We start from the raw sequence: 22,478 nt of genomic DNA on the forward strand, positions 1-22,478 counted from the left end.
GTTGCTGCTTCAAGTCAGTGACCCCATCACTCTCTGAGATCAGGCAGTGCATCAGTCTGCTCCTCTCTGTCCCTACCTGCCTGCCAGACTGTGGCAGAGATGTTCTGCGTGTGTCACTGCTCTTACCTGTGAGAAAACTGCCACGTGTCCTTGGGTAGTGCTACTGACCTGCTGTGCTGCTTCAGAAGGGGTGGAGAGAGCAAGAACAGTGATGGACGTGGCTGTGGGTGGGAGAGTCTTCATGCAGACATTTCCTTTGTGAGGAACCTCAGTAACTACAGGGACAGAGCAGCTGAGTTTTGCTTCTGGTGCTAAAGCATGGGAAGGATTGGAAAGACACTGATAGGTCTTCTTCTGATAGAAACTCATGAAAAAAGTCTGCTGAGTAAGTAATTTATGAGGTGACAAAAAGTAATATTAACTAAAAGCTCATGAGGTGTTAGCAGAAATCACAGCTGAGAAGGTCCCTGTGGACAGACTGGTAGTGTTTATGTAGACCAAGGCCCAGTGAAGAGCTGGTGAGGTATCTTATCTTCCAGTCCTGGAAAGAGAATATCTGCAAGGTCTCCCAGGTCATCATGTCCACACTGTTCTTCTCTAGCCTAAAAGTAGGACCTGGGCCCTATTCCAGATCTCCAAGAGGTGAATGGATGAGGCAACAGCTTTGCTTTCTTTAAGCCATATCCATATTTCTTAAAGGTTCATTTCTCTAGCTTCCATGTTTTATTGGACATGAGAATTCCTGCCAGACACACACAATTTTGCTGAAGAATCTGTTCTTAAACAAAGGTGTCATCTAACTTTTTGCCCAGCTGTATATTTTTAAAATATTGGTTGTAATTACTACAGCCAGTGGGAATGTCTCAGGTCAGCAATTCTCCATATCAAATGATACCCCTTTGCACCGTGGGTTCAAGGCCTCTTGGCATCACTTAGCTGAGAGGGGAATGCCACCAGTGCATGTGTTTGTACGAGATGACTGAAGCAAACAAGTACCCAGCAGCCTGGTGTGATAGAGATCTCTCAAGTGCGTTAGGGTCCCATTAGCCCAGCCAAGGAAACATGAAAAATCCTCCAGTGTAGAAACATGCCAAACCGGAATCTTGGCAGGAGCTGAAATACAAAAACTTGGTCCAAAGCCAGATTTAGCTAATGGAATGGTATGGAAGGTGGGATTTTCCAGTATGTGGGTCCCATTATGGCACTAATAAATACATTAATTATTTTTTCAAAAGGAAAAGGCAAGTTCATTCTGGGAAGCACATAAGCCATGGTGAGGTTAAATTCTTAGTGTGGCAGCTCTAATGGAGGCAGATATAAAAAATTTTAGCTCTGCCTTTTCTTAAAAATACCCTGAAAGTCTTAGAGAAGAAGAAGAAAAAAAAAAGCATTAATGTAACTGAGAAAAATAATGTAATAAAGACTTACTAGAAGTCTTTCTCTCCTTGTTTCCTCTTCCCCCAAAAATCTTCCTTTGTCTCTGTCTTTCTTTGGTATAAAACATTGGGGTTTTTTTTTAATATCCGTGAGTAGCTTGATAGTGGTTTTGTACTTACTGATAAAACTTACTGTACTCACAATCATTTCATTTTCTTAAATGTTCAGTTATTAACTTCAAAGGCTCCCTTTAATTCTCTATATCTCTTTCCTTGCTAGTTTGTTAGATTTTTTGGCCTGTGCTGAAGTTCTAACAGCACTGCATTTAAATCTGTGGAATTCTTTCGCACACACAATGCCACTTGGACTCAAGGAAGTGTTGAAGTGTGTGCTTTATTTTAAGACCTATGGATAATTACCATGAAAGTTAAATATTTTCTCAAATCCTTCCTTGAGTGGGGATGAGGGTCTTGTCTGTGTGTAAAGTGAAACCTTATTCTGAGCACTGAAAGTCAAGGGAGCCGACCTGCCTCCCTGTGCAGTCCATGCAGGCTGCAAATGCAAACCCTCTGCTAAGGACCTGCTGTTCTTTAAATGCAGGCATCCCTTAGAAGTGGCTTGATGAGGATAAAAGGAAAAAATAGGGGGACTGTTAATTTCTTTGTGTCTAGATGTGTTTCAGTGGGTTGGTTATCAGTCCTGATAACTGGTGACTTTTTAGTGCTGCAGTTGGACATGTGCTGAACAAAACTGAGGAAAAATGGCCTTGGTTGTGTTTTTCATGTGAATATCTGTCGTACATTTAGATGTGTGCGTGCCTCCTGCTTGATTCATGCTCACCAGGAAGGGGTCATTGGGCTGAGAGCTAATGAACTGCCATGGTAACTCATAAATTGCTTGGAAAATCCTGCAGTTCTGCCACATTAATAATCCTGCCATCCTGCTTTATGAGGCAATAAGCTGAGTCCCAGGGGCCAAGTGCTTCACATCCCAGTGAGAGAACTGTGCAGGTAGAGAACAAAGCCTGAGCACAGGGACAGCAGCCACTGTTGCTTTGGGGTGTCTGGTGCTGCTGGGGGACCAAATGGGGTCAAGGAGAGGTGGTCGAGGTGCTCTGGGGCGATGGGGGTGTGCTGACCTTTGCTTTCTCTGAGTGCTTGGGAAAGCAGCCTGGCTTTCTCCATAATGTGTTTAAAGAAATGTTCTTTCAAGTTGGACTAGAGGCAGGGTCTTTGTTGAACAAGGCAGCTCTGAGGTGGTTGCCCTCATGATGAGGATGAGGAGGAAGGCAAAAAAGCTTCACAAATTCTCTCCTGTCATCTCAAAGGGACTGTGCTCTGGTCCATTAGCTCCTGTGCAGTAAATCTATCAATGCCTCAGGCTGGATGAATATAATGGTTCCTTTTGCTCTTAAAATTTATGAATTCATGAATGTAGAAAATTTATTTTTATCACTGCAAAAATGCTTTCTGTTGCGATAAAACTCAATTCCAAGACCTGCATAAAATAGAAAAGGAGAAATTTTAGACTTCCAAAAAAACCCCAAAAGCCTTTTACGCCCCTTTGGGACAGGGTAATGCAGGCAGGGTGAGAACGATAGACACAGAATGTGTAATGCAGACTTTCTTTCTTCAAAAGTTGAAATAAAATTTCTGTTTACAAACAAATAAACATTTTAGGAGACTTAGCTCTAGGGATGTTCCACAGAATGTATAATGTCTGATAATGTTTGTTTCACTGGGCTTCTTGTATAATGCTGTGAAACAGAACTCACAGACATGTAGATTTGAAATTCATGGCTATGTGGGTTTGACCTGCCAAATAAATAAAGAACAGAGTAATGCTATGATATAATTCCACGTGGCTACTTTCATTGTCAAGACTGAGAGATAGTTTAGGACATCTATTCAAATCCTTTGTCTTATTTTCCTAAGTTAATAGAAGTTTGTCCAGTAATTTTTGTATCAAGCTTATGCTTCTTTTCAAACTATAGAGTATTTTTTGAAAAGAAATTCAATCCTCATGTAATGACTACAAATATTGAAAAATTCATGAAGTGGGATTAATCTCACCAAGTGTAGACATATAAGCCGTAGAGATTTATATCATAGACATTCCCATCTGAGAAAAATTCCTTTTACAGGTAATGTGGAGAAGCAGCTGCTTTTGAGGCACAAATCATCTCATCCTAAAGTAAGTGCCTGAAAGAGATGAACTGCATATTTGAAGTGACAGTTCTCCTGTATTGACTGTAAAGAGGCCTTCTGGTGCTTAGCTGACTTATTGTTATCCACATGTAGAGACTCTACGATGCAGATATTTACATCTACATTCACCCTTCCCTGGAAGTGTTCAAGGCCAGGTTGGATGGAGCTTTCAGCAACCTGCTCTAGTGGAAGGTGTCCCTGCCCATGGTGAGGGTGGCTTGGAATTGGATGAACTTCAAGGCCCTTTCCTACCCAAACCATTCTGTGATTCCCTGGTTCTATGATCTGGTTAGATGCTTTCAACCATCCTGTTCTTATGCAAATGTTTATTTTGGTCAAAATTTTCATTACTACGTAGTAATAATACCAGTGTTTTCTCCTTATATTTATTGGTTTCTACTCCCACTGTTTGACAGATCTCCAGCTCTTAAAGATTTATCCAAGTAAGAGAAGAACATAATGTTTATTTAAGTTCTTGAGAAAGAACTACCTCTTGCCAGGAGTGGTAATGCTGAAAAATTCTCAAATAGAAGCTTAGTGTCTTGCATCTCAGCTCAAGGTTATATCAATCTCTACACCTGAGTTTAGAGAGGGGTTTCCCTGTTAATTGGTTTTGCATTTGTTGAGGTCCATTTTCTGCATTTCATCTGTATTAATTCCCTAAATGTTTCCAGGATCTAGGATGGGGTCAATATATTTGTTGACTTCTTTGACTGGCTGGTCATACTTTTAGACTTTTGTTCTCAAGGTCAAATTTGTTCTAAACTGTCAAGGACTGCATCTGGTGGTATGGGAGAGGGGGCAGAGTAGATTTTAACTGATGTAACATCTGTTATCACTTTCTGCAAACAAATGGAGTTGTTGAACATCCTTCCAGACTTCTGCATGTTTCCATCCAGGTGAAGAAAAAGCAAGGAGCTTGTTTTCCTTTCAGAAACTTAGACCTCACACTCAGAATTAGTCATACTTCAACAGAACCTGTTAAAAAAGCTTTAGCAATGTAATTAAAAACCACGGTGATGGGTGACCAGATAGCTCAAGGCTGAAGTTTTCTGACTTCTGAGGCTGTGATTGTATCACCTTTGATGATGGCTTAACAGTTTTTGTGGATGCAGTTTTCTGCATCTCAGAGAGAAGCAAAGAGGAAACCCCTCAGTCAGTGAGACTCATAATTTGGATTCATGGCATGGATCTGTTGGAGTTCATGCATTACCTGAGGGTAAAGGCGAGATGCCATCTCTTTTGCTGGCCAGTGCTGAAGTGAGTGAGGTACATGCTTTACCAATGGGCTTGGAGGTACCTGCTCATAACAGGCTACAGCAGCTCTGCCATCCTGCACCAAGGAGGAACATGCACCAGGGACAAAGAGCTGTTTGTGTTTAACACTAGTGATTGCACTGGGATGTGAAACAGGACACAAACAGCCTCATTAGTTTTATGATGAAGGTTGGTAAATCAGGTAATTGAAAACTGTCATTGTGCTGCTCCTGTTTATCTTTGCTTACTGGACAGCTTGATATGAATCAACCCAGGAGAGTCCAAACATGCCTGTCCTGGCTGGCCCAGACACAGCAACTCTTCATTACCAGGGCAGAATGAGCCTGTGTCTGATACAGATTAGGGTAAATAAATATTCTGAGGAAGCAGAACTCTGCATCTCAGATGGAGGAGGAACAGGTAATGCTGTCACCTCAAGGGAAAGGCTTGAAACCCCTTTGATTCCTGCAGAGAAGAAATGGAGGCTTGGAGATAAAAATCGTTGCCTTGGGGATGGGAGGAAAGAAGATGGGGCTTGAGGAAGCAGAGAGGGAATTCAAAGGACACTTTTTTTGATGATCCTAAGCAGGATGAGCTGTAAGACAAGTGCTACCTTACAATTAGACAAGGTTTTCAAGCCTGCTGCTGTGGTCCTTCAGCTCTGGGAGAGCTTCTGCTATGGATAACATCCCATAAAGAATTAGCTAAAGTACTCTGCAGCTCCTGACCTCCACTGTTCATAAGGTGTGTGCACCTGAGACCTTTAATAATTTTATCTCTATGCTTTGTATGTTTTGTTTTGTGTTTTGTTTTATTTTTTTCTGTTCTGTTTCATTTGGTAAGGGCTGTGGCCTAAAAGTCACAGGGGAAGACTGCAGGGAAGAGTGGTCAGTCTGTTGCAGTGGAGTGGTGATAGGAAGGAGGCAGGTGGGACTTATGCTTTTCCTTCTGGTATTATTCATGTAGTTTATAAACTTAAAAATTTAAGAAATGTTTTATAATGGACGTGTAGTTTCTACTGTAATAACTGTAATGTTAAACTGTAATGTCACCAAGATTTTATGGTGGCTGATACAACTTCAAGGTTACTAAATTGATTTTCTCATTGAATGATTTCTTCTGGCATAAATATGACAGGCTTGAGTCTGAACAGCAATCTGCTATCTAGAGAGTGGATTTCAGGCCTGGGGTGGATCTGGAGGGTTCTGCCTGGCTGTCCTGAGATCTCCATGCTTGCATTGGAGGGGTACAGTCTCAAAATCACTCATGATCTATCCATGATTTCATCCCAGAAAAGCAGATCTACCTGAGAAAGATTGTGTGAGATGACATCTGAATGTCATATGTCTAAAGGAAATCTTTCAGGATCTCTAGAGAGAGAGAAGTGGAGCAGAATTAAAATTACATGGGTTATTTCTGTGGTGACACTTTTTTCTGTAAGCTTAACACTGCTGTACAGACTTTCTATTCTTTGTCATATCAATGCCTATAATGACGTTTTAAAAATTCTGACCATGAGTAAGTGGTAGATGTTTATAATTTTAATACCACTGGTTATTTTTTTTTATCTGGAAACGTCATTGAACAGCCTCATAAACAGGGTTACTGTTGTGTCTCCATGCCTGTTAAGACCTGTGCAGATTTCAAATATAGTAATTAGCAGTAATGTTGGCAGGTCTGACACTTCTTTACTGGTGAGGAGGTTGGCAGCCAGTCTGCCAGCCCTTTTCAAGTTGGAGGAGACTGCAGCCGGGGAATGTCTCAGCGATGAATGGCTGACCCTTGATTCAGTGATCACCCTAACTCCTCCTAATTGAGGTTAATGCCAGAAGCATTGACACCTTGATGCTCACTCATTAGTGCCTGGAGGCTACTGGAGACAGCTGACAGCTCAGTGAAACACGCATTAGATTAAATTTAAAGGGAGCGTTTTCACCAATTAAGATATATTTGCATTAATATATATTTTCCTTCCCCCTGTTTTAAACGTATCAAAACAATGACATTTCTTGCACCCTTTATAGAAGGATTCATGGCTGGTGCTCTTCTGCCAGAACATGCATATTTCTCTGCTGTGCACCTACCATTGCCCTGCTGATTTCTATTGCCCTCTCTCCACTTTAATGTGAAAAAAATAGGAAATCCTCTGGGATCTGGAAAACAAAAATTTGGAAAATTTTTCCTGACCATGAAAAGAGAATTAGAAGACCAGGACAGAGAGAAGGGGAAAAAAAAAAAAAAGGCAATTTTTTGAAAGTTACCAAAGATGAAAATATATGTGACCTCTGTGGTGGTATCATGGTACAATTGAGGTTTGTGAGCTGTTGTAATAGAAAATCAACATAATAGGTACTCAGGGGTGTCTATAGCCCATTGACAAGAGCTACCTGGGCATGGGTACATTTTAGGGATGTGGTTTACTGGTGAACTTGTCTGGGTTAATGGTTGAACTCGATCTTGGAGCCTTTTCCAACCTAAATGATTCTATGATTCTATGATCAAATGTGTAATTTAATTGCTGGGAAGTGCACTAATGAACGTTACCACACCTACCGGCATCAGCATGGATTGTTGTGCAATGCACTCACTTGCTAAGAAGCATTTCCTGCTAAGAGTGATGTTACATAGGTAGGGCCAGCCAAACTTTGGGAGAAAGTGTTAGTCTCATTTTGGGTGTGGAGACAACATTTACACAGGGCTTTGTGTCATGGTAGCTGAACGAAGGACTGTCAACTCTCTTATCAATGTGTATTCTGTGCAAGGTATAATCATTGTTAGATGAGTAGGTACATGCTTCTCCAGGTGGAATTCTCTAGGTGGAATTCTCACCATGCAGTATTTCCTGCCCAATCTTTGATTATATGAAATGAAAAGAAAGCAGTAGGATATGGCAAATTAATTTCTAATTTACTGCTGTTTTGAACCTGAGGTGTGGCTCTCCATGGTCAAACCACTAAGTCCCGTGTGCACTAGGCAGGGAGGAGGGTGTTGTGCCTTATATGAATTATGTGATTTGTAACAGCTGAATGATGACCAACCTGGGTCTCTTTAGTGTCAGTAAAATTAATTTTCCTTATTCCAGTTCTTGTTTGGGAGAGGCCAAATAATGGCAGAGTGTAGAGGCTGACATTTCTGTGTCTTCTTACTACCTGTGAACAAACCCAGCCCTACACCATCCTTCAGTACTATAAGAGAATTCCAGGAAATCACTCTTTCCCCCCAGTCTGGACATTTTCTTGTATTTCTGCTTGATCTCTGAGGCACAAGGCATGGGTATTTTGTCTTCTGTTTGTATGGAAGTTTCGGAAAGGGCTTTTATTGTCATGCTGTCTTGTTGTATGTGCCCTGGTGCTTAGAGATGGGGATGCCAATGAGGCATTTAAGAGTAGACACCTCCCAGAAGTTTCTTATATCATGTCTGCTCAGCACAGATGACCTTTTGGGGGGCACCCCACCTTACAGTGAGGAGGAGATTCCCATGGAAATCTTGTTCTTCAGAAAATTTTCCTTAGCATTCATCTGGCATTTATATTTCCAACCTCCTTTTCAAGACCTCCATTTATTCAAAATATCCACACCCAAACAGTTAATGCCCCTTTAAAGAGACACTTCAAATACTGTTGACAGTGGCCACTTTTCATGTCCTGTTTTAGTCACTGTTTAGCTAAGCCATTCATGTTCAGCTCCTTTAATCTTTCCTCATAAATCAACCTGCCTAGCCACTCAATTGTCTTTTTGTTGCTCTTTTCCACAATTACCTGTATCTTTTAACAAACACTGAGCAGGCTTATGATTATTTTCCCCCTGGGGCCGGCAGAAACTTACAATCTCTTTGCCATATATTAACCATGACTGTTGTTTCAACATCGGGCAGCAGCAGCAGCACCACCATCACCCAGGAAGAAAAGCTGACTCTCTCTCTGGAGTTTCAGTCCCAAGTATTCTGCTGCTCAGCATTTCACTAATTATCCCTCATTTAGGTGAACGAACCAAAAAATGTAGATATTTCTGAATGTCAGAGTAGGGAAGCATTTCTGTATGGGGAGAACAGGGTCATGGGGAAGAGTATCAGGATCCTTTGCTGGCTGGTTTTGTTTCCAGCTTTACTGACACACAGGCCTGGGGTCTTAAAAGGATGACTGATACTGCGCAATATAAACAAGGAAGCAAATCCTACTAGATCCCTTCCAAAGATATTTAACTAAATTCCTGACCCAGGAGCCCACCCTGGGCCATCTCTTATCTTTGAAAGCCATCTTGCAGCTGCCTGCAAAGACTCTGGACGGAGGCTGGTTAATCCCAGCAGATGGACCTTGGTGTCGGTGCCTTGAGGGGAAGAAGCAAGGAAGGGAGGGCAGAGTCTTGGAGGTCTCTTTGTTAATGGGGGTCACTCCATTTTAGTTCAAGCCAAAGCCTCAGGGAGAGGCAGAAAACTGGTATGTAGCTTCATCTGGAGTCGAACAAACCTGGTTTGGGTCAAAAGTTGCCCCAGCCTGGATATGTTCATAGTTTGTAGGACCCAGGGAGTATGTGTCAAGAACCAACCTGTAAATGGGGATTGCACTATTTAGTCCCTGGATCATATGTATTTGCTTCAAGCTTTGATAAACTTCTCAAAGTTTTTTCTTTAGAAGAAAAAAATGCCTCTTGGAATGGACAAGAAATACCTTTTTTTAAAAGAGTCCATGGAAAAATTAGAATGAAAATAATGGCTTACAAAAGGGCAACCCCCTACTAGATCTATTCCCCAGGCATGATAGTAACCCTGGCTCAGTGGAGGGGCACTGGCCTAAGGGCAAGAGGTTTTTCTGCTTAACCCTGATCAATCATCAACTCTTGTGGCAGTCACTGTGCTTCCTTCTGCCTGGTGTGGTTAGACCCTGGGGCTGTTTGCTCAGCATCTGGCAGAAGAGAGCAGCAGCCTCCCCACCTCCCTGGGGTTTTGGTTTATGCATCCAGTGCAGACATGATCACACAGCTGTGAGGAGTCTCTGCTTTCAGTGCCTACAGTTGCTGTTGAACTTAATTGACATGAAGTTTCAGAATGATAAGGTGTTAAGCTCCTGCCTGACATGTCCATTGCTGTCACGATAATTCACTCAGTCATTAATTCAATGCCAATCTCACATTTATCTTTCTTTGTTGTTGCTGTTGTTTCTTATTATAAATTTTATTATTTTGAAAAATAACTAATATTAAATTCTCTTCCTCTCTACTTTTTCCCCAGTGAAAAAAATCAAATCCCTGGGGATATAGCTCAGGATTACATACTAAAACACATTTTTTAATGTGCTGTATATTGATCAAAGGGTCCGACTTCTGCTGCGTGAAAGCTGTATCTGATTCCCGCAGAGAGGAAAGGCAGATTTTCTCCTCTGTGCCATTAGAGATGGTCAAAACCTCCTGCAGATGCCTTGGGTATCAATGAAGAATGAAGTACAGAATGTTGGTGCAATGTTGTGGTTCTGTTTTGGGAGGATTGAACCACCTAGTAAATTGGAGTTGGAACACGTGTAATGTAAATTTTCTGTCAGATATTTCTTAGCTTGTTACAGTAGTAACAAACAAGTGGATTTTCTTTCCTTCCTCACCTCATAATTCTTTGTCCTTTAAGTTGTGCTGAATTAGATATGAGGGTACCTCTGACAGTACAGAAAATTAAATGTGGAAGGCACAGATACTGGTTTGTACTATCTTTTTTTCTTTCTTTCCTGTTTCCGTTCAGCATTGTCAGGGTAGTGATTTTCTCTTAAGCAACACTTGGGCCTATGCATATGTTTGCATTTAATTTCCAGGTGGGGAGGCAGGCCTCTAATAACAGTGTGAGCTGCTGCTTTATGGATCTGGCTGTCTGACTGACTTACCTTCCTTTTGCAGCTGGCCAGGAGACTGAGCCCCACGCCCAGGATGCCAACACACTCATGGCTGAGCCAGGCTTTTGGACTTTCAAGCCAGACTGGTGCAAAAAATGATTTACCTGTCACAGGCTGTGAAAAGGTTCACCAGCTCTTTACATATGTGGGGCTCTTGAACCCAAGATCATACAAACTGCTTTACTTTCTGGAATGACTGCTCTTCGTAAATGTGTTTCCTGAAGTCTTGGGCAGATTTTATTAAAGGAAGTGGATTTAACCATTAGCATTGACATTTTGGTTATGGCAAAAATATTTTCCTGTGTAGAGGGACTTGTAATGACCCCTCTGTTTCTCTGTAAATGCTCCTCTGCAGACTTCCTGAAGGGATTTCTGTCTCAGGGCTCTCATCCTGGCTTGGAGAGTTGTGTTTTCCTGAGGGACCTTACTTAGCAAGTTGTAGGTCTCAGTGTAGCTGGGTCCAACCCCCTTTGAAGTTCAAGACTAAAGATTTGGACTAGGAACCTGGAGTATAAGTAGAAGGTTGCAGTACTGAGTGCACAGACATATTGATCTGAATAGGAATGCATTTGCAAATAGATGTGTCATTAAATACACTCTAATGCTGACCAGATGTAGCTGTCTACAGTATAATCAGCTACATATGGACTAGATACCTTGGCCTCCCTTTGTAGTCAGTATATGAAAAGAAAAAGGCATTTCTAGGTTGCAGTTCATCTAATTTTCAAGTCGGTATCTCAGGTACCCCTTACAAGTGCTTGTTTTTCTCTTTCATTTTTAAAGGAACCCATGGTGACTGGACCAGATGTGAGTACCTGCATTGTTGACATCTGAAGTTAGGCCAGATAGTTCCTATCTTGAATATGTTTTCTAGAAAATCATCTATTTTCAATAATTATTTCTCATTACCTTCATGAGTCTTCAAACCTCATGATGTTTAAATTAATGTCAAGCACATTGTTGATTACAATTTTACTAAATCGCTTCTAATAATTTCTTTTTTTTAAACATATTAGCCTTTGACAGTTTCATGTCTTATTACCAGAAAAGTAGAAAATTAATACATAGTTAAATAATATCTGCTTTGTGTAAATAATGTCTCTTCTGAAGAGTTCTTATCCTTCAGTCGGTTTGAACCCTGTTTTGCAGGATGGGATTCAGGTCTTGATTCTGATTCTGAATGTAACTATGCAGAGGTTTCACAGCTCTTGCTGTAGCCAAGGAAATTTGTTTTTTTACTGCCTAAAAGTGTAGAGCTCAGTAGTCCATATATACACATAAAGTGGTATTTTAGACAATTTGGTTTATTTATAGATCCTGCCTAATATTTGCACAATCGGTCTTTGATGTTTCAGCCTAGGGCCTTTCAAAAGCACTCAACAGTCATATTTAACTGCATCATGGGTATTTGACCAGCTGAATTATTATTGGATCAGTGCTGACAATAATGGGCTCTCACATACAGAATGCCCATGTGGACAGTTTCATATTGACTTCCCAGCTTCTTGTCACTGTGCAAAGATGAAACCTTGGGAAGAGTTTATCTTTGTCTGAGGGATGCAGTGGCCTTAAATATAGTTTCCTTGCTCTGGCAGCTGTTCCTGTGGAGGACACAAGAATGCAGGAGAGAGGCGAGTTGCTATTTATTTCTTGTTTTTACCCATCTTTGAAAACAGTGGATCCCAAAAATGGACATGGCAATGATGTCCTTCTTACAGCACAGAAAAGGAAAAAAAATCTCTTCTCTATTTTGAGACATCAAAGGAATCCATGTCCTTCTGGAGTGCATTTCCTTTTCCCAGTTAGTGAAAAAAGAAAAACTTTCCTGATCTTTTGTTTTAGTGGAAGCTTACCCAACTCAGAAGCAGGGGTTTGCTTTTAGGACTAGAGTTTGTAGCACTGAAAACACAACAGTTTTAAAGAAATGCCTTGAATCAACACAAGAATAACAGCTTGCCCCATAGTCAAAGATCCTGGAGCTATTTCACCAGCTCTGTGTGGTGTTTGTCCACATGGAAGCAGCTGGGGTGACACCAGTAGATCCATGAGCACCTCCACAACCCTCCTGCTTTCTGACTGCCCAGCCATCCTGTGTGCTCAGCTCTACAGGAGAGGTGCTGCCTGGTTTGGAGGACATGCTGCAGCCAAACTTGTAAGGAACTGCTTGCTTGGACAACCTGTGCCATCTGAAGAAGGGTCCAGGCCCCTCCAGTGAAGTGAATAGCTCCAGAAACACAGAGAAACCCTCCATTCTAAGCAGGGCATTTAGTGCATGCAGCTTTCAACTAGGTCCTGTGGTTTGTGAAGCTCTACCAGGAGCTACCCAGCCCTGATCTTGGCAAAAGCCAACACAGCCTAATTAGAGCCTTTTCCAGCTGGTTCCAAACCCATCAGCACCACCAGCCAGTCTTGCAGCATGCCATGCTTGGCCACTCCACTGTCCCTGCCCCATGGAAGTGTCCTGGGAGTTACTGATGTTGGTTCAGTGCCTATCGGTGGGAAATCCCTGTGCCAGAGTGAGTCCTCCCAACTTGCAGCCCCTTCTGTGCACTTGGTGTCTCCCAGGCAGCAGAGGGGGCAGGGAAAGAGTCTGAATACATCAAGGAGGCAGCCATGACCTGCCAGGCATCTCTTATACTAGGCAGCCAGATTGGAGATTTAACTGTGTTTTGGAGGGAGTCCCCATGGGCTACACTTGTACAATAAAAATGTTCCCTTGCCCTAAGGGCAAGTGGCAAGGCATGGCTCACATCTGAATAGAGGAAATCACTGTACCCAAACTAGCTGCAGTGAAAAGTCCCTGGCTGTGCTGTCCCCTGGGCCATGCCAGAGTGGAGAACAGACCAAAATACCTCTGGAAACTTTATAAGTTACAATCTGTGTACAATTCCAAGCCGGTGCTTGAGCCCCTTAGTTTATTAATATAGATATAACCTGGATTTGAAGTTCAGAACAAGGAGTTTTATTGATCATTATTTTTCCAGTCCGTCTTTGTTTATTCTTCAGTCTTTCTGGGATAACTGGCTGTGGCATTCATGAGCCTGGCATGCTAAAAAAACATCCCTGCTCCAGATCAACACAGCTGTACTCTTAGGAAGGGCTATGGGACCACAAAAAAAAGAAAAAAGAAAAAAGAAAAAAAAAAGAAAAAAGAAAAAAGAAAAGAGAAAAAAGAAAAAAGAAAAAAGAAAAAAGAAAAAAGAAAAAAGGAAAAAAAACCAACAAAAAACCAAAAACGAAGTATTGAGACTGTCTGGGCTGTGTCAGTTGGAGAGTGAGTCTGGCATTGGCCAGGGAATGGCCAGTTAGCCCTGAACTTGGCTCCCATCATAGTGAGAGAGCAAGAGAGGAAAGAGGTGAGGGCTGTGCCCTGCCACTGCAGGGGAAGCTGCCCCATTTTTTGTTCTTAGGCTGTTCTCAAATATTTTTGCCTGGTTCTTTCTCTCATTTTTGTTGCCATAAGGTTGGAAAAACAAAACCAGCTGATGCCAGTTGTTCCTTCTGTCCACAGGACATGGCCACTTGACTTCTTAAGTCTCCTCTTCTTTTGCTGTTCTCCCTCTCTGAGAAAGGAGCAGCTGTTCTGTGCACCTCTGTATGGGACATCCAGAGCAGAAGAATGTCTCTTCTCTCACACTAATGGCCTTGTCTGTGATTTCTCAGCCTACTTGGAAGGAAAAGAGATTGGACAACATCCATCATTATTTAGACTGGCAGTGGAAACCAAACTGGGCTAATTTGATAATTTTGAAAAATACAGACTCCTGAGACCAGTGTTTCATTTGGACGTGTACATTCTAGTAGCATTTAATTTATTTCCTTAATTACTCCTCCAAATCTTTATTAAATATTACCAGTTTGGTCTGAACTCTGGTTTGCTTTGAAGGTTCTTGGGATCAGATCCTATTGCCAAGAGAAGCTGGAGCATTTCTATTCATTAACCAAGAATGACTCTGAAAGGGGCTTTGGGGTCAGAAATATGGAGATATTGACCTATTCAAAATTTGAATCCCTTCTTAGATAACAGCTATTGCAGGGAGAAAGTCCAAACTCCTAAACAGGGTGGGCAGAAAAATTCAGTAAGAGATGATGTCTTGTCCAAGTGGCTCCTAGGACCTGCTCCAAAATACTTTCAGTGGAGTCAACAGGTTTTGAGTCAGGTTTTGTGTGACTCTGTTCTGCAATAAACATAGAAGGATAGCAGTAATTGTAGACCATGGTTCTCATTTTGGTCGCCATGATATTATTATAACAGATTCCCAATCCACAAACACACCCTTTCCTTTGCTAGCCCAGCAGATCCTGTGAACCAAACATGCTGTTGAAAGAGAGTTGCAGATAATGTGGTTTGTCTGAGCCTTTCAAAGATGTTATAAAACCAGAGGAGCTGTAGTAATCATCATTATTAGTAAGCAGACTTGGAGCCTGAGTCTGAATCTGCTGTGAGCATAAACAACCTGTGTTCGTGTGCATCCTCCCTGCCTTTGGTGATGAGTGTTTCACTGTGAGATTAGGGGTTGAAGGCTCTGAGATAATGATTTCAGCTGTATGCCTCTTAGCGCTGTAAAGCCCATAGAATGTCAGAAAATTTATTGCTGTGACTTAGTTGCAAACTCCCTGGAGTGGACAAGGGTTGTGGACTTCATGATAAATAGCACACACTAATATTTAGCAAATGATAATGCAGACCACAGAAAAGTGGGAATAGAGGAAAATATATTCCCAAGGGTTGACAACTAATGCAAATAGCCAAGAAACAGTTTATAATGGGAGGGAATTTCCCCAGCTTCCCTCCTCCATGCATAAGTCACTGCATTGTGGATGTGTTGCACAGGGCCCAACATTGATCCCTGCAGCACCAAAGTTACTCCTGGCAGGAGTTCAGAACATACAAACTCGCAAAGCCCTGCAGGCAGAGCAGACCTGATGCTTTCCAGCCCCAGCTGGAAGGTGGTAGAGCCTATATTTGAAGCAGATGAAAGGGCTTGTGACTAAATCTTAACTGGTTGTTTATAGGGCTTCTCTGATGCGTCTGTGCCATCTGCTTCATGCACAGGGCAGGGCAGGTATTTTACCAGACCACTTCCCCATCACCCCTTCCCAGTTAGCCCCTTTCCAGAGAGCTAAAAAATCCTTCATCTTCTTTCTCCCAACCAACAAGGACGTATTTGTGCTAGAAATCTCCCTCTGCCTGGGATATGCCCTCCTGGAAGAGTGACATTCCCGAACCGTAAACAGAAGTGTGTCATTGCAGGGGATGAGGCACATACAGCATGATGTCAGAGGGTGGTGGGTGAGCCCCTCTGGGATCAGGGTCCCTTGGTGAGGTATTGCACATGCATGTGTACAGACAGCACTGTTCTGGTGAGTGCTGTGCCAAATTATGTCAGTCCTTGAGGCTGGAGGGTTTGTACAGCTGGTAAGGGGTTGGGGTAAGCTGGGAGCTGGGGTGACCTATGGCCCCTTTTCCTTTATATGGCCTTTAAAAGAGGCAGTTGAAAGGTGGATGATGCCAACCAGCTGTGCCTGCTACTTCCAGTCTGGGACAGGGAAGGGGATGGGCATAGTGAATTCTTGGTAAATGAGTAGAAAGGGAGGAGAGGGAGGAATGAGAGGGGCAAGTCACACTCTTGAGACATGACAGGTCTACAGTGGATGAGGCAGCTTCCCCTTAATGCCTGCAGGAAATCTGGGTCATTAGAGGGTGATGGATGCCTTAGCAGAGCTGTCTATCCTGTGGTGGTGGAAAATGTCCACCTCATGCAGCACCACTGTGCTTAGTCCACAGCTGAAATGAGCAGACTCAGAGGCAGAGGGTGGCAATGCCTGAGGGCTTTAAATGTTATTTTGGGGTAGAGGATGAAAAATGATGCAGGTAAACAACTGATTGCAAGAGGTAAGGCTTTGATTTGCAATTGAATTTGATTTTTCCTTCATTTGTGGGAAATACTGACTGTTGGTAATTAAACATTCAGTCATGACACTTTTGAGAGACAAGGATTAGAACTGCAGACTTGGGCTCATAAGGTGAGAATTAAAGTTTCCTGTGTGATTATATGGAAACTGCAGTAAAACACACATAAAACCAAATTGCGAGTCATGTGTTTCAGATGCTGGAAAGGGAGGGATGATGGATAGCCTGTGGCAAAATCCAATGTATGTACGTGTGACTGCAAAAGATCAGAAGAAGGCATAAGCATCTGATTTAGAATACTTGTAGTGCAGAGGTAGATTCGTAGCATATGTTGAGAGCTTATAGGGAACAGACCATGCAATATGTGATACCACACGCAGAGAGCCAGCACTCTGGAAACTTCCTTCTCCTGGGAAAAAGATCATGGAGCAACATTTATTTTAAAGAGGCACCCTCGTGTTTTATAGATTTGTGCTTTCTGCCATGATATTTGATAGCATTGCATTTCATCACTTGGAGACACGCTGCTTGGGAAGGCAGGCCTGGAGAGTACCTGTGCTCTGCTCAAACCCCTTTCCCGTGGCTGCATGCCATATTAGTCCCTTTACTTGGCCATTGTGTGTTCTGAGAGCAAATTGTGTGTAGATGGGTTGAACTAATGAAGTATATCCTGGGAGAGATGCACTGGAGGAGAATACCATGGATCAATAGACCCAAGGAGCAGATCAGTGAGATGCTCACAAATAGCAAGTCCAACCCTTCCTCCTGAGTTCAAAAAGAACTTAACATGAAACCTGTACACTTTCAAACCCCTGTGTTCTCAAATTAAAGCAGCAATGCCCTAATTAAAGCAATTTCTAACCCTGATTCCTTACACATAACACAGGGGAGCTGGCTGTCCTGCCTGTGCCCTCCCTCTGCCCACCCTGACAGCCCTTTTTATGAGCAGACTGGAACACTGTACATTCACCTCTGGCTGTGGGCAAGCAGGAGCCTCTGATAGTGTCCTGCCTCTTCCTGGAGTGGAGGTGACTGGTGGAGGCACATCTCTGCCAGCCAAAGGTCTCTCATCTATGATGACACGGACCCTTCTGTCAACATCTCCTTCACGCTGGATGAAATATCATTTGATTGAGGCCAGGGGGAGCAACCTTCCTCCTTCAAATCTGTTTTCCAGTGAGCAGGGGCTGCTTTCAGGTATTGAACAGGCAGCCAAGGCCTCTTACTGCTCTGTGTTGACACCATCACTCAGCATCCTCCTGCAGCATAGCTGGGGGAGTGGGGGGCCCTCTGGCTACTTTCCAGCCACAAACAGCTGCATGTTCTAGTCCAGAGAAGTGACTCTGGTCCCAGGGAGATGACCTGATGCAATGGAATTTGGAAAGACCTGCAGCAAAGCAGCAGAACTGGGAGGAAGGGATCATTTCTGGGATAAGAATGGTGGAAAAGACTACAGGAAGGAATATGGCAATGAGAGACGTGGTTGGCAATGGGAGAGAAGTGGGAGTGATGGAAATGGAATGAAAGAGAAAAGTCTGAGAGGAGCAGTTCAATCACTCTGTAGATAATACAGGATACTTGAGCCAGGATTTCAATTTTTTTTTTTTTTTAAATATTCCAGCTCTGATCTGAGTTACTGCAGAAGAATTGTTTTATTGTTCTGTGCCTGACTTTCCCCATTTATGAACCAGATAGTGGCCATTAGCAAACCTATAGCAGGTGAGGGCATCTTCAGATCCAAGCCTGGAAGTGTTGACACTTGAGCATTATTGATAGACATGTGGAGACAGGCTGTCTTTGTGAATACTTGTGCAAAAATCTTCTCAAGTATCTTTAAAGTTGCAGCTCTTAGAGCACATGCACAAAACCTGAAGCACCTTCACAAGGTCTGACACTGGTACGTATGCCCTTAACTGTTCTGCCAGCTCATTACAGGTTTTGCAGTGTCTGGTGTCATGAAGGGAGGGTGCAGCAGAGCTCTGAGCACATCCCTAAGGACCAACCACCCATAAGATTTGTCTGCAGTTCCAAAAGTGCAAGTGAGGTCTCTGCTTGAAGCTGTCCTGGAAGCCTGGACAGACCTGGGTGACCTTAGATGGGTCAGTTTTTCCCTCTTTTCTTCATCTCTGCTTTTTAAAAATGAAATATGAGGATACCTTGCAGAAGAGTGATGTACGTAAGTAAGGTTAAGAGTAGGATTGATGAAGTGTATTCAGAATCCATGGAAGTGCTCAGATAAAAGTTCTCCATGAAGGTGGATGCTGTTATCTGCCATTCATCTGCCATTCACCTCACTGCATTCCACCCTCGGTCACTGATCATTAACATCACTCAGAGACTTGAAGTGATTTCCACAAATTGTCTGAGATGTGCTGCTTCTCATTTCAATAGGTCTTAGGCAAGACAACAGAAGAAAGTAATGCAGTGTCACAATGCTGATATCAAGTGAGTCACAGATGCTGATACCAAGAGACTTATTTAGTCCATTTTGATCTTTTTTGTCTTGCTTTTCTCTTCTCATCAAACAATCATTGCTGGACTCCACAGCTGTGTCTCTTTGAGATCTTTCCTTAGGACCCACAGCCCAAGCCTGAAGCTCCCTAAAGAACTGGCCATTTTGAAGATCTTCACCATGTCTTCAGCTTTGTTCACATCTCTTTTCAGAACCTGAGTAAGTGATGAGGTTTTCAGATGGAAGTGTGACAGATACAATTGTGGCTGTTGTATTTGATATAGGCTGCTGTTTGTGCTTCACCGGCCTGTACGTGAGGCAGAATGTTGAAACTGGTGGTACCTAGGGAGCCAGGGATGTTCAATAATCTGGTGCTCTGTTACTTAAAAGTTTCACATCTTCTGAACCATGGCAGTATTTGGCCTTTATTTTCTCTCCTCTGTGCTGTCCCAGAGCTGCCCTGGCCAGTTACTTATGCCAGTCTGAGTCATTGGCAGCTGGAACGAGCTTCTCTCTGCATTAGTTTTTGGAAATGTTTGTGCTTTGAAAGGGTAGGGCCCATATGGAGGACACTTCATTTTCTCCAATTTACATCATTTTGCTGCTCAGATGTTTGGTTGTTTTTTGGGGTGTGTATGTCTCCAAACTTCCAGAACTCTGTTGAAACAGCTATTTCTCAGCTGGTGATGGAAATTTGTATTTATGTTTAGTGGAATGACACAAAGAAATAAAGAGTTCTTTCTTCATGACCATGATTCCCTCCCTCCACCTTTAAATCACAAAAAAGTTGATGGTTCAGACATGAAGCTGATCCAGAATCCTTTTCTTGCACTGAGGTGACCCCATATCCATGGCGGAAAAGGAATTCTGATCTGTGCAAAGGGTGTCTGTAGGAACTACAGACAGGAACTTTTTCACATGCCAATACACCTTACTGCACTTCCTGTGGGTTAGCTGACTTTCACCAAGTTGGGAAAGATCCATGGAGCGCCGTGAGTGGAAGTGACATATTTACCTCGCCTTGTCTCCTTTCATCCCATTTTAGACCTTAAACTGTCTAACAGCATTAGGAGGCCCCACAGAATGAGAACTTGAAGTCAGTACTGCTGGATTTACTGTATCTCTGTGCTATCTCCTGACACTAACATTAACTGAATACATCAGGAATGGGGTGAGTTTTTAGGGATATGGGGAAAAGGAAAATCTTAGAAATGAAACTTAGAAAACCTAATCTGCCTGCTATGTTTGTCATGCAATTAGCCAAGGAGCTGGCTTACATAGTTGTCTCTGAAAACTAGAAGAATCAAATGAGAACCAGAGGAAACCAGAGGAAAATATGTCATATTGATCTTTACAAATGAGCAGCAGTCATTTAAAGAGTTAGTAACTCTCCAATAAATTTGACTTCCATGTCTAGTGAAGGAGGCTAAATAAGGAAGGAAGAAGAATTTGCTGTGCCATGCATTCACATGGAGCCATATTTATATTATCTTCTCCTCAGGAGAGTTACCAAAATGGAATGTAAATGATAGAAAAGGGAAGGCATGAATTTTGTCATCATGGAATACTGGAGAAAAGACTAAACAAAGCAAATCTTTAGGCAGTTAAAGCAAACCTCATCCCTGGTGAAGAAGAGTTTATTGAATTTTCTGTGTGACTCAGAGCACACTTTAGTTATTAGTTTGATTTCTTTAGTGGCATGTAGGAATTATGTAGCCCCTCTACACATGTTGACTTCATCATTGAAAAGGAACATGGATGACACACACATAGATTTGTGGGAAGGAAATCCAGATAAAATTAAACACTTAGTTTGATCCAACTACAAGCCAAGTAGATGAAAAGAATATGGTCATTTAATCTGTGTAAATAAGATGTCTATTCATGTACTGAGGCAAATAATATATTGTTTCACGAGGACTGAGCTGAAAATTTAATTTAATTGACTGGAGATGAGGATTATAAAGCAGACAGAAAACAGGCTGGAGGCACCAGAAACATAGTGATGAATAAAGGCCAAGACTTGGTGGAAGATACCTCAGGGGAACAGATGGGAACAATGTTAGACTGTTTTTGCACAAGATCCTTATTAATTGTTTGGAGGGAGGATTGGCTATGGTAGCTCATTCTGGGATGGTGTTCATCTTGGGAGAGATCATGCTTTCCAAAGCACTAGTACTAATAACTTTTGATCTGGCAAACTTTGGATGAATCAAAATCACAACAAACGGTGCCAAAAAGTTGAGTCTGGGGACCTCCCCAGAGTCCCAGGGAATGTACCTGTCTGTAGATGCTTTCTACAGAGATCTCAGTTCATGTGGTTCACCATTCAGAGCAAACAAATTGTCTTAGTTTCCATTAGGGTTCAGCCTCTCCCATTTATTTATCCAATGTTTGTCTGACTTTGCCTACAGTGGATTCTCCATACCAGGGCCTCCTGGCTGACCCCATGGACATGCTATTTCACTGTCCTGGTATTTGAACACATATTGTGATTCTAGGAAGAATCTTGATACTACTAAATATTTCAGACAGAGGGCTGGTGAAGCAATAGGGACCTGTAGGATCCCTGTTTCCTAACTAAATTTACTGTTCTCCAGCCTGTTTCCAGAGGCCTGGGAACTATTCAGTGGAAGCTGAATTTCAGGATTGTTCTTTGGGGAATATCACCATTGCTTTGAGATGGAGATTCATTCCTGGAGTAACCAAGTCACTGATTGTGGGTGTTCAGCTGCCCTGTTGAGGGGAGAAGGGCATGGTGCTGGCTGAGAAAAGGGATGGGCAATGCAGCTGGCCTTGCTTTGCACATCTGAGCAAAGGAGCTGGACAGGTAACCCTCTTTCATATTTGAAAAGAAGTACAGGGAGGGAGTTAAAGGGAACGCAGAGCAATTTTTCCATCATTTTGCATTTCATTGACTGGCACTGTCCAGCACTAGCAATAAGGTTCCGTTTTCATTCATTCATAAGACATTGCTGTGGTACCCTAGAAGTCCTACACCCCTGTGTGTGTCTTCTGCAAGGCTCAGGAAGAAATGTAGTGAGGCTGTCTGTGCTGGACCAGTTCTGCAAGGCTGGTGCATTTTCCATGCTGTGAACTCCCTGGGGCAGGGAATGTCCTAATGGCTTTCATTTGCAGACAAGGATTGCCCAGGCAGGGGGTATAGCTCAGTGGCAGAGCATTTGACTGCAGATCAAGAGGTCCCTGGTTCAACTCCAGGTGCCCCCTCAGGTGCTGCTTTTTAGGTCAGATATTAAACAATTCTTTATTGTGAGAGTGGTGAGGAACTGGAACAGGTTCTCCAGAGAAGCTGCGGATGCCCCATCCCTGGAAGTGTTCAGGGGTGGGTTGGATGGGGCTTGGAGCAACTTGGGCTAGTGGAAGGTGTCCCTGCTCAT

General features: G+C 42.6%; 1 protein-coding gene and 1 non-coding gene across 2 annotated transcripts in view; both read left to right on the forward strand.

Annotated features, from left to right (window-relative positions):
• Window positions 1-22,478, forward strand: part of EVA1A (eva-1 homolog A, regulator of programmed cell death) — a 204,516-nt gene that overhangs the window by 101,444 nt on the left and 80,594 nt on the right. The gene's annotated exons all lie outside the window — the stretch shown is intronic.
• TRNAC-GCA (transfer RNA cysteine (anticodon GCA)) lies at window positions 22,237-22,308 on the forward strand. The gene has a single exon. It is a non-coding gene; the product is annotated as a tRNA-Cys (tRNA).

Source organism: Chamaea fasciata, unplaced genomic scaffold, assembly GCF_029207755.1.
Source record: "Chamaea fasciata isolate MVZ Bird 193981 ecotype frontalis unplaced genomic scaffold, bChaFas1.0.hap1 SCAF_3, whole genome shotgun sequence".
Lineage (NCBI taxonomy): Eukaryota > Metazoa > Chordata > Aves > Passeriformes > Sylviidae > Chamaea > Chamaea fasciata.